Source organism: Syzygium oleosum, unplaced genomic scaffold (genome assembly GCF_021117445.2).
Source record: "Syzygium oleosum isolate NSW1041296 unplaced genomic scaffold, Sole_v2.1 Sole_v2.13, whole genome shotgun sequence".
NCBI lineage: Eukaryota > Viridiplantae > Streptophyta > Magnoliopsida > Myrtales > Myrtaceae > Syzygium > Syzygium oleosum.
This window is the reverse complement of record NW_026607497.1, coordinates 10,778,120-10,787,196: the sequence shown is the minus strand read 5'-3', so window position 1 is coordinate 10,787,196 and position 9,077 is coordinate 10,778,120. Positions and strand designations below refer to the sequence as shown.

Sequence of the window (9,077 nt, the reverse complement as noted above, 5' to 3'; positions counted from 1 at the left end):
ATTTCATGGAAAATATTTTATAAAAATATAACATTTTTCAAGAAATAAACGTAAACTCAATTTTAAAAAAAAATTATAAATTTTTTTATTAGTTTTGTATTGTATGAAAATGTTTTAGTAGTATAATTTAAAAAAAAATCAAAAGAAACAAGTTTTCCTATATTGAGTTAAATATATAAGTGTTTTAACAATATGAATCGGGTCGAATATGGGTTGGGTATGGGTTGGGTATGGTATGGGTAGAAATATTTACATTACAAATAAATGAGTCATAAACAGGTTAATGGGTCAATTTGGATCGGACAATTTATGACCCGACCCAAACCCGACCCATTTAACAGGTATAGATATTGGCAATAATCCTTCCACATCGACAAAGTATTGTCGATTGTGACAGACCACTCAACATATTAGGATCACACCCGAAAATAATTATAACATCATTTGTGCTGTGGCTTGTGTATATATCACCTAGTACTACTCAATCAATAAACACATTAGTAGCCTTTGATTATCTCCAAAATAACATAGGGGATTTTCCCAACATGCTAGTTACGGTTTTTGGTTGGGATCTTCATGGGGATAATATTTCCAAAAGTCTTAAACCTATTTTACATCGGCTAATTCAGGAGTAAACTTTTTATTTTTGCCAATTTAATCACAAACCTTTTGACCATTTATCAATATAGCCCTCCTGACCAAAATTGACCGAGAAATGCTTACATGGATACTCAATCAGCGCCAACTGTCCTACGTGATATGACACGACCGGTGCTGATGTGGACGATTTTCGCAATTTTTTTTAAATTTCTTGAATTTTTTTTTCATTTTCTTTTCTTTTCTTTTCTTTTTTCCTTCATTGGATTTCGCCAGGGCCCCGGCTACGGCGAGCAAACCTCGTTGGTCACAGGCAAGGGCCTCCGCGACCTCCCCTGGATCTCGGCAAGGGCATTGGCCGTCGCCGACTGGAAATCTGTAAAGGCAAAAAAGAAAAAGAAAATAAAAAGGAAAAAATTAAAATAAATAAAAATTCATAAATTTTTTAAAAAGTTTTTAGAATTGTTCACGTCGGAATTTGGGCATGCGCTACTGGATGGCCGTTCTTGATTAGGTATCCACGTAAACATTTCCCAACCAAAATTGAGCAAGAGAAGTACATTGATAAATTATCAAAAGGTTTTGGACTAAATTTGCTAACTTGAAGAGTTTAAGACTGAACTAACTGCCGTATAATAGATTTGGGACTTTTTGGATAATTTTCCCGATCTTAATGTGTTGTTTGAGACACTAGTTTATTTGTGTATTAGAATTATTCATCAATGGGAAGAATTAATGGATCTTTACTCATTAGGTACCTTTGATGAATCCTTTCAGCTCGAGCCACTACACTAGGTAGAAGAACGTGAGATATGTTCTAACGACATGAAGTCCAATTCACCTGAATATAGCAGAAAGGTCGTTATGTTAGGACTGATGGAACCTCCGAAGTTCACACGATGGTGGAGTTGCACAGAAACTTGATAAAAAGATCGGTTGATTGAGTTACCCGAGAATTCTCAGTGTCCCGAACTCTTGGTATCGTTTCTAAATTGAAATTTGCAAGCTCAGAACCATTAGACCATCTTTCTTTGATTGCTTGCCTGCTCTTGCAATCCTGAATTTACCTCGAAATCCTGAATTTATTTCAAACTCGGATCAAGTCCTTGCCAGAGCCTATTCAAATTAAGCCATCTAAAAAGACTATTCTTAAATCATTGTGAGCTATTAAGGGTGTTATCTCCAAAATTGGAGAACTTCAAAGGAAGTTGCGAAGCAAACAAAGTTCACTTGCTGAGACATTATCTTTTCGTCCACGCAGAAATTGTGGCACAAAATCGGAGAAAGCGAATGCATTGATTCCTCAAAGCACTCTTTCGACCTCATCTTAATTAGAAGGGTTAAATATTGATGTAAATGCAGAGGATGAAACGTGGAGACTATTGTGGAAGCTATTGTTGACGATATTTGTGGCTTTAGGCTGGATACACTTAAATTGTTATCAGCACCAGAAAAACTGAAAGACAACTTACAAAGTGCAAGCTGCAAAAAAATACTACGTAGAAACAGAAACACCCACTGCATATGCGTGCTTATATCTCATCTTCCTCAAAACTATCTCGTTTAGGGTAGTCCCCAACCTATAATCCACATAATGATGAGAAAATTCAAGTTAAAGGACAGTTACAGTTCACCCGTGCAAAGGCAACAGAACCCAACTCTGGTTAACAAGGCCACTTTCTTTTGGAATTTTCTCAAGCATTTCTACCAATCGCTAAAGGAAGAAAACTGGACACTTGGAAGTTGTTGCATCGCACATAAAATACATGTCTCAAAGCGTGAACAATAAATTCGAATGCAACGAATATATTTCAAGAGAGATGTGCAGACATCCATAGGAAATGATGCCTCACTTTTCGCAATTTTTCCAGTTTCACAATTGGCTAATAATTTACACCTAGTAGTAGCAGTAACGCTATGTTTCATGTATCAGATAAGATAACACCATTGAACTATAGTAGTCGCTGCACCTTTACTTTGTCTGGTCTGACCATTGCACCATCAAGTGAAGGACACTTGAAGTAGCGTGTCCCTTTTACCCTACAACGAAATGTCCAGTAAGAATATAAATGCGCAAGGCCAGCCACGGGGAAAAGAACTTACTCATGTTAGTACAAGCAGATGACAGCAGGCACTCACGAAAAAAGTAGATATAACTTTTGCACACACCCAATGTACTTTTACTGAAAATTTCTGTAACCAATCACGTTTACCACTATTTATTTAATGAAGAAGAACCATTGATACCTTGCATTCAAGCAGTACTATGGCAACCCTCCGAGCCGTATCTTGCTTACGAAAAAAGCAAGTCAAGTTCTTCCCTTGCCTTTGTAGCATCCTGAAGTTTCTTCCACCATACAAAACAAGAGAGTAGGGACACCGTTTCTTCCACCTTCACATCCTCTAGAAAACCGTTAAACATTAGCTCTGTCAGGATCAACTCATCTGCACTACTGATCTCGCAGGGAACCTTCCCCTTCAACTCAACTACGTCATCACTTGTTATATATCTACAGTAAGTACAGTCAAGCATTAAATGCTGTAGTAGAGTTTCTGAAGGTGGAAACTAAGTTGAATAAAATCTCAGTAATATTCAATATTGGAAAAGGGCACTGCTAATACAACCAAACACAAATACATAGAGCATTCACACCACCGATCTTTTTCTTCCATTTTCCCACCCCAAACCCAGTCCCCTATAGACAGCTTTACTTAGCATTCTGCTGAATTTCACACCCAGGATTAAGAAAGAAGCTGGTCTCCACTTCATAACAAAGATCCAGCAATGACATAAAGAACTTTGATAGGTACCCATAAATCATCATAAACCAGAAGGCCAACAATGACTGCAAAAACAAACACATGCGCCTATAGGAGATGAGCTGCAAAAAAATAAAAAACAATCGAAGATAAATTTGACATGAATTCAGGAAATAATGGTAGCAATACCATAGGAGAACACCATTGCCCACATCCTGCATTAATCGTGTTTGAGAAGATGGGGGATGGTCTGCTTAAAGTCAAGCTGGCTTTCTGTTCAAGTTATATGATCAATGAAAAGATACTCCGGAAAGTCCTCATGTGCTACGTACAAAGTATGCTCACAGTCATGTCACCAGAGCAATCGCTTGCACATCCGGCTAAATTATGCCAGCAACACCTCTCCACATGTAATGATTCTCAAAGCATCGCATATGGGTACATACGATAAGCAAAATTAAATTTTGAATTAAAGTGTATTGTAAGCAACCTGAAAGCAACAAATTGAAGGCAAACAAACAGAAGAAAGAAAAAGGTTACGTAAACTATCATGAAAGTTTGTCAAGCTCATTTAGAGCCGCTTTTTTAAGGATATGATGGGACCAATAATTAGATGCAACTCAGAATAGAAAATGATTTTCCTTCCTAAATGACTAGGATCCATATAAAATAACTTTTAAGCTTCTAAAGATACTGGACGCCATCACAAAGAGCCAGAAAGACATTTTTACGAAAGGAAAAAAATCAAAACGGCAGCGATGGTAAAAGAATACAAACCCCAGTCTAGGAAGAACCCGCTTTTGCGCTTTAAGTTCACCTTTGAATGCCAATACAGAGGACGAAAGCATGGCTTTCTTAATTGAGCTAATCTTGGCTGTCAGCTCTCGCTTCCTGTTTAACACTCTGAGCTTCTCTTCAATAAGTGGAAACTTTGCAATCTCATGCTTGTCAAATAGGCTTCTAGGGCCTCTATCCTCCAAACCGCCTTTCTATACTGGTCACTCTGGACCTGAAAAAGACAAAGCAAATGCAACATGAAACAAAACAAATAAATGATAAGTAAGCTAATTTGGCAGTGTAAGCTGTCCTTGCAGATGTATATGGCATCTTATGACATAATGAAAGCAACACAACCTCAAGGATGATGACCACAGTAATATTATGATGCATATCATATCCGTCGGGTTCTAAATAACTGCTTTTAGTTGCCTATATATAAAAGGTAGGACTATCTATATCCTATATGGAAAACTGCCAGCAAATAAGGTAAGGGCAGTCATAACCCGTAGACAACCGTACAAGATATAAAGCCCCAAGAAAAAGACACCCACATATGCCAGCACAAACCAAGTCAAAAAAAGGAGTTTCAGGATTCCTCTTCATACAGACCGTGGCAACAAGTTAACTTAAAGAGGGGAAGGAAAGGGCAAGGTCTCCTTAAGAGGAGACGAGAAAGCAGATATTGAGATATGGCAGTTTCTCGTTGGCATTCACTAAAGTAGTATTTGGGATTTTTCTGGTAGTATGGCACAAGTGTCAGGCAAAGAAGACAGCAATCTGCAGATGTTAAAGCCAACATAGATCTCATGTCATGCGATTGTTTTTCTGTACAAGGTCTGCACACCCTACTTTTGTTGACCTACCCAAAATATAGAAGCAAACAGGTTACTAAAGATTTATACCATCATGTCTTCTTCAGGATCTAACAGCGGCATCCCCCTCCTCTGCAAATCTTGAAAGAACTTCTTCAAAGTGTTTTCCTGGACTTCCAATGGCAAAAGATCTTTTGGTATGATCAAACGAACACTACTTAGACGATTAATCTGTTGGTTATGGACATGAAAATGAGCTAACAACAGACATTGCTTGAGAATGGAATGTCAGCTAACAAGATCTCCACAGGCAAAAGGCAATTACAAAAGCAAATCATCATGAGCACCAACAAGCAAAATGAAAACTGAGAGAACAAAATATGGATGCAGATAAGGGCAATGCCTGGGAAAGAGGGACAAAAACAACAGCCGGTTCTCAGGCTCTTTCAGTGGGACAGCATTTATCGAATTTTTGCAACTCCATCTCGGCTCACGACACAACTTGTCAGAATGTCAACTTTATAGTTTGAATCTTCTGGTTTTGTGCTTCCACTATCTGGATAATGCATAACAAATACATAGTGAGATATCTGCAGAAGAAAGCAACACTTTCACAAAAATCCTGTGTTACTCACCCTCTGAAGCGCTTTTCACCCTCTCGAAATTGATTATAACCCCCAGGTCATCTGGTCCTCCGTCGAGAAAGATGAGCCATTTTTATCACTGGTAGTGCACTCAATACTCACCAGTCGACCGGGCTGCAAGAAGGGCAAGCTATACTTTGGAGAGAGCATAATGTCACAGACATCTTTCTTCAAACTCCCGTATTGCTGTAACAGATCATAATAACATTTGAATCCCTCTCTTCTTCAACGTCCTTTCCTTGTTTCTGCAAATACAACATCCCTTCAGCTTCATGCCGCTTTGCATTATCAACTTATCCATATACAAATTGAGATCCAATAATCATTTCAAAAGCAGTCAAGCTTTTCAAAAGAAAAGCTGAGATCATGGGAAAAAACCGTAAATAAACTAAATCCATAAACAAGCAAGAACACAAGCTTTTCAAAAGAAAAGCTGAGATCAATAGCAGAATGTGCACTATATGATTAAAGTTCAAGCTATTTTAAAAAGTTTGTGATAGGTCAGTGCCTAGATAACACCAAATTAGCAGTAGCATTCACATTAAATGGTAGAAACAACCAATTACTTGGACTCCGGTACAGTTTTTATGAATAATAACAGTGTCGTCAAACAAATTGCTCTAGTACATCAGTCCCCAGAATGGTTCCTTCTGCTTGTAGTATCGATTATCAGTTTCAATGCACCTCTCTCTACACTCACTCATGTATCAAGACTTAACTGATCTAGTCTTTGATCCTTGAAAACAGAGTCAAACATTGGGAAAATGCTACTATCAGAACTTCTTGCTATTCTAAACTTAAACATTTGGAAGTAGCACCACATGAAGGAGTTTCCTTTTCCTTTTTCTGATTCTCAGCATGACCTACGAATACTAATGAGGACTAATTCATTCCTTTTTCTCGTTACCAAGATAAACTTTCAGGTTTGGGATCAACTATAACCAGCTACCATGCAAATGTACGAATGGTCCCATGAACAAGGACGTCAAGCATTAAGACCGTCAAATTTCAGACTGATTAGTAAGCAGAACGAACTCGCCAATTCTGACGCTATGTCAATCAAAGATCAACCAAATGAGACATCCATCCTTACCCCCACATGAAAAATAAAACGTATCAGTCCGAAAATTGTTAATATAGGCTGAGCATAACGTGCTACCCACAATTAAATTGAACTAATACGTCCATATAGAGCATAGGTTCCCAAATGACAGTACCACAAGCAAACACCCTAGGGATACTCAACAAATAATAAGAAACATATATACCGAGGCATACTTTACACTAAAAACTCGCCTGAAGATCAGGAATGGCACGGTCTGCTTGAAACTGATAAAATGAATTTTGAAGCAAATTCTCGGTGGGTCACCATCCTCACAATGCATTTGATTTAAAGGGTATTGTAACTTAAATGACACACACTGAAGCACGAGCGAAACATGCGTCAACAGAGATCTCCAGCAGGCGCCAAAAAGACAAGCTTCTGACACCAGGTTAAAAAAAGTACTTGCAGAAACAAATCCTTTCGGTTAAACGCGGCATTATCAGATTGAAAATATCACAGGCACAATAGCCAAACTCTATTCAATGGGAATGAGAGAGCATGTAATAAACAGAATGTGCAATCAATTTTGGAAATAACAATCTACTAGTCATTAGCCACGCGATAGAAAAACACTGAAGCATGAGGGATTTCTGAAACTATTTATACAAACTGTTACATTTACGTTAGCAAACGAGAGTTCCAACACCAAAACTCACGGCAGAATTAAATATACCTGTTCAGACTGTCAGCACTTCCTTTAAGCATCATCTTTGCAGTGGAAGGTTCCAACTTTTCATCTACCAAACGAATGCCGATCCCACCTTTGTCAATACCTCGACGACCAGCTCGGCCGCTCATTTGAATGCGTTCTCCACTACAAGTCCATCTAAACTTATCCCCATCAAACTTTCGAACATTTGTGAACACGACGGTCCTTGCGGGCATATTCAAACCAATGCTAAAGGTCTCGGTGGCAAATGAACACTACAGGGAGCAAAAAAGAAATTAGATATTGAGTGGCTCAGCCACCATAGAGCTTTTTAAAATGAATACCAGGTGTGAATAGATAACAAATTGATATGAAATGAGAAGCCATCTAAGGAGCAGAAAACCAGCTGCACGCAAAGAGCATAAAGTGGAGAGGCAGGTCGAGGTTCATTCATCTTCTTGGCGGGACGGACGCCCACTTGTTTGGGCTTCGGCGTGATAAGCAGCAGGTTCTTGCGGTTCGCGTCATCCGTCGCGGTATCGGAGGAATCGAATCGGGTGATCTGCTCGCGCGCCGATGACGACGGCCGAGTGCCAAGGTGGTGGAGAGGGGCTGGGCGGCTGGCTTCGGGGGGCTTCTTGGAGGAGGTGTTGCTCGAAGATATCTTTATTTCGCATTCGCGTCAACTTCTGGGGAATTGACCAAGTCCAAAGTCACGAAGGAAGGCAGTACCCGAGCTCCTTCCACAGCCTCTTGCCTTCGAAGATCACATATTTCTTTTTAGCCACTCGCAATCGCGCACTTGCAATCTTCTTGGTATTGTCTAAAACAAGCATCAATTTGGATGGAATAATATTAATCAATGATGAACGTTTATCTAACCACCAGTGATTTTAATTGCCAAGATGACTTGATGGGATTAAGTTCGCCGTACCATTTTCCAATCATCTCCGATTCATCATTTAATGTAAGCTCTTAGTTGGCAAAAAGCAGTTACTTAATTGGTGATCCAAATCACCCAATTGCACAAAATTTGATAACTAATGGATATCTTTCAAGGGAGGGAACATCCAAGTGTATCCACTTGAGCTGAAACATCTCGACTCTGTCAACCCATCAAGCTGCATGTACTTCAATTGATTGAAAAGCCGCTCCATGCCCCCTCCTTACCTCCCTCGTCACAAGTGACATTTGTCAACATTTTACAATTTCTTATCCTCAATTACGTGAGTTCTACCAAATTTTTAGCCACTGTCGATGTGAACGTATTTAATGTGAAACATCTAGAATCTTTGGATGTTGAAAGTATCTTGAAAAGTGTAATATTGCGTTTAGCGATAACCCATCTCAACGTGACACACTCTGGGTCATCAAATGTTGAAATTATATTGAAAAGGGGTGATAGATCCCAGGGACAACCACTTCACCTTCCAGTGCTCCGACATGAAGCTCGTGATGAAGAAGCTTGAAGGGATGAACATCGAGTACGTGACCATAGTCGTTGAAGAAGGCAACATCAAAGTCGATCGGTTGTTCTTCCGTGACCCGGATGGTTACGTGATCGAGATTTGCAACTGCGACAACTTGCCGGTTTTTCCCTTGTCCTCTTGCCCTCTCGAACTCCCCAAAACCAGCCGAGACCCATCACCATCCATATAGTATGGCAAGTATGAGAATCGGAGTTTGGACATACAAAGTGCCATAGAAGTTGCGGAATTAGACGGACAACT

General features: G+C 39.3%; 2 pseudogenes; one reads left to right on the top strand and one right to left on the bottom strand.

The window, feature by feature from the left end:
- The first annotated feature begins 208 nt into the window (after positions 1-208).
- On the top strand, positions 209-2,164 carry LOC130139808 (uncharacterized; annotated as a pseudogene).
- Positions 2,165-2,598: 434 nt separating this feature from the next.
- LOC130139807 (DExH-box ATP-dependent RNA helicase DExH9-like) lies at positions 2,599-8,843 on the bottom strand (annotated as a pseudogene).
- Positions 8,844-9,077: the final 234 nt, after the last annotated feature.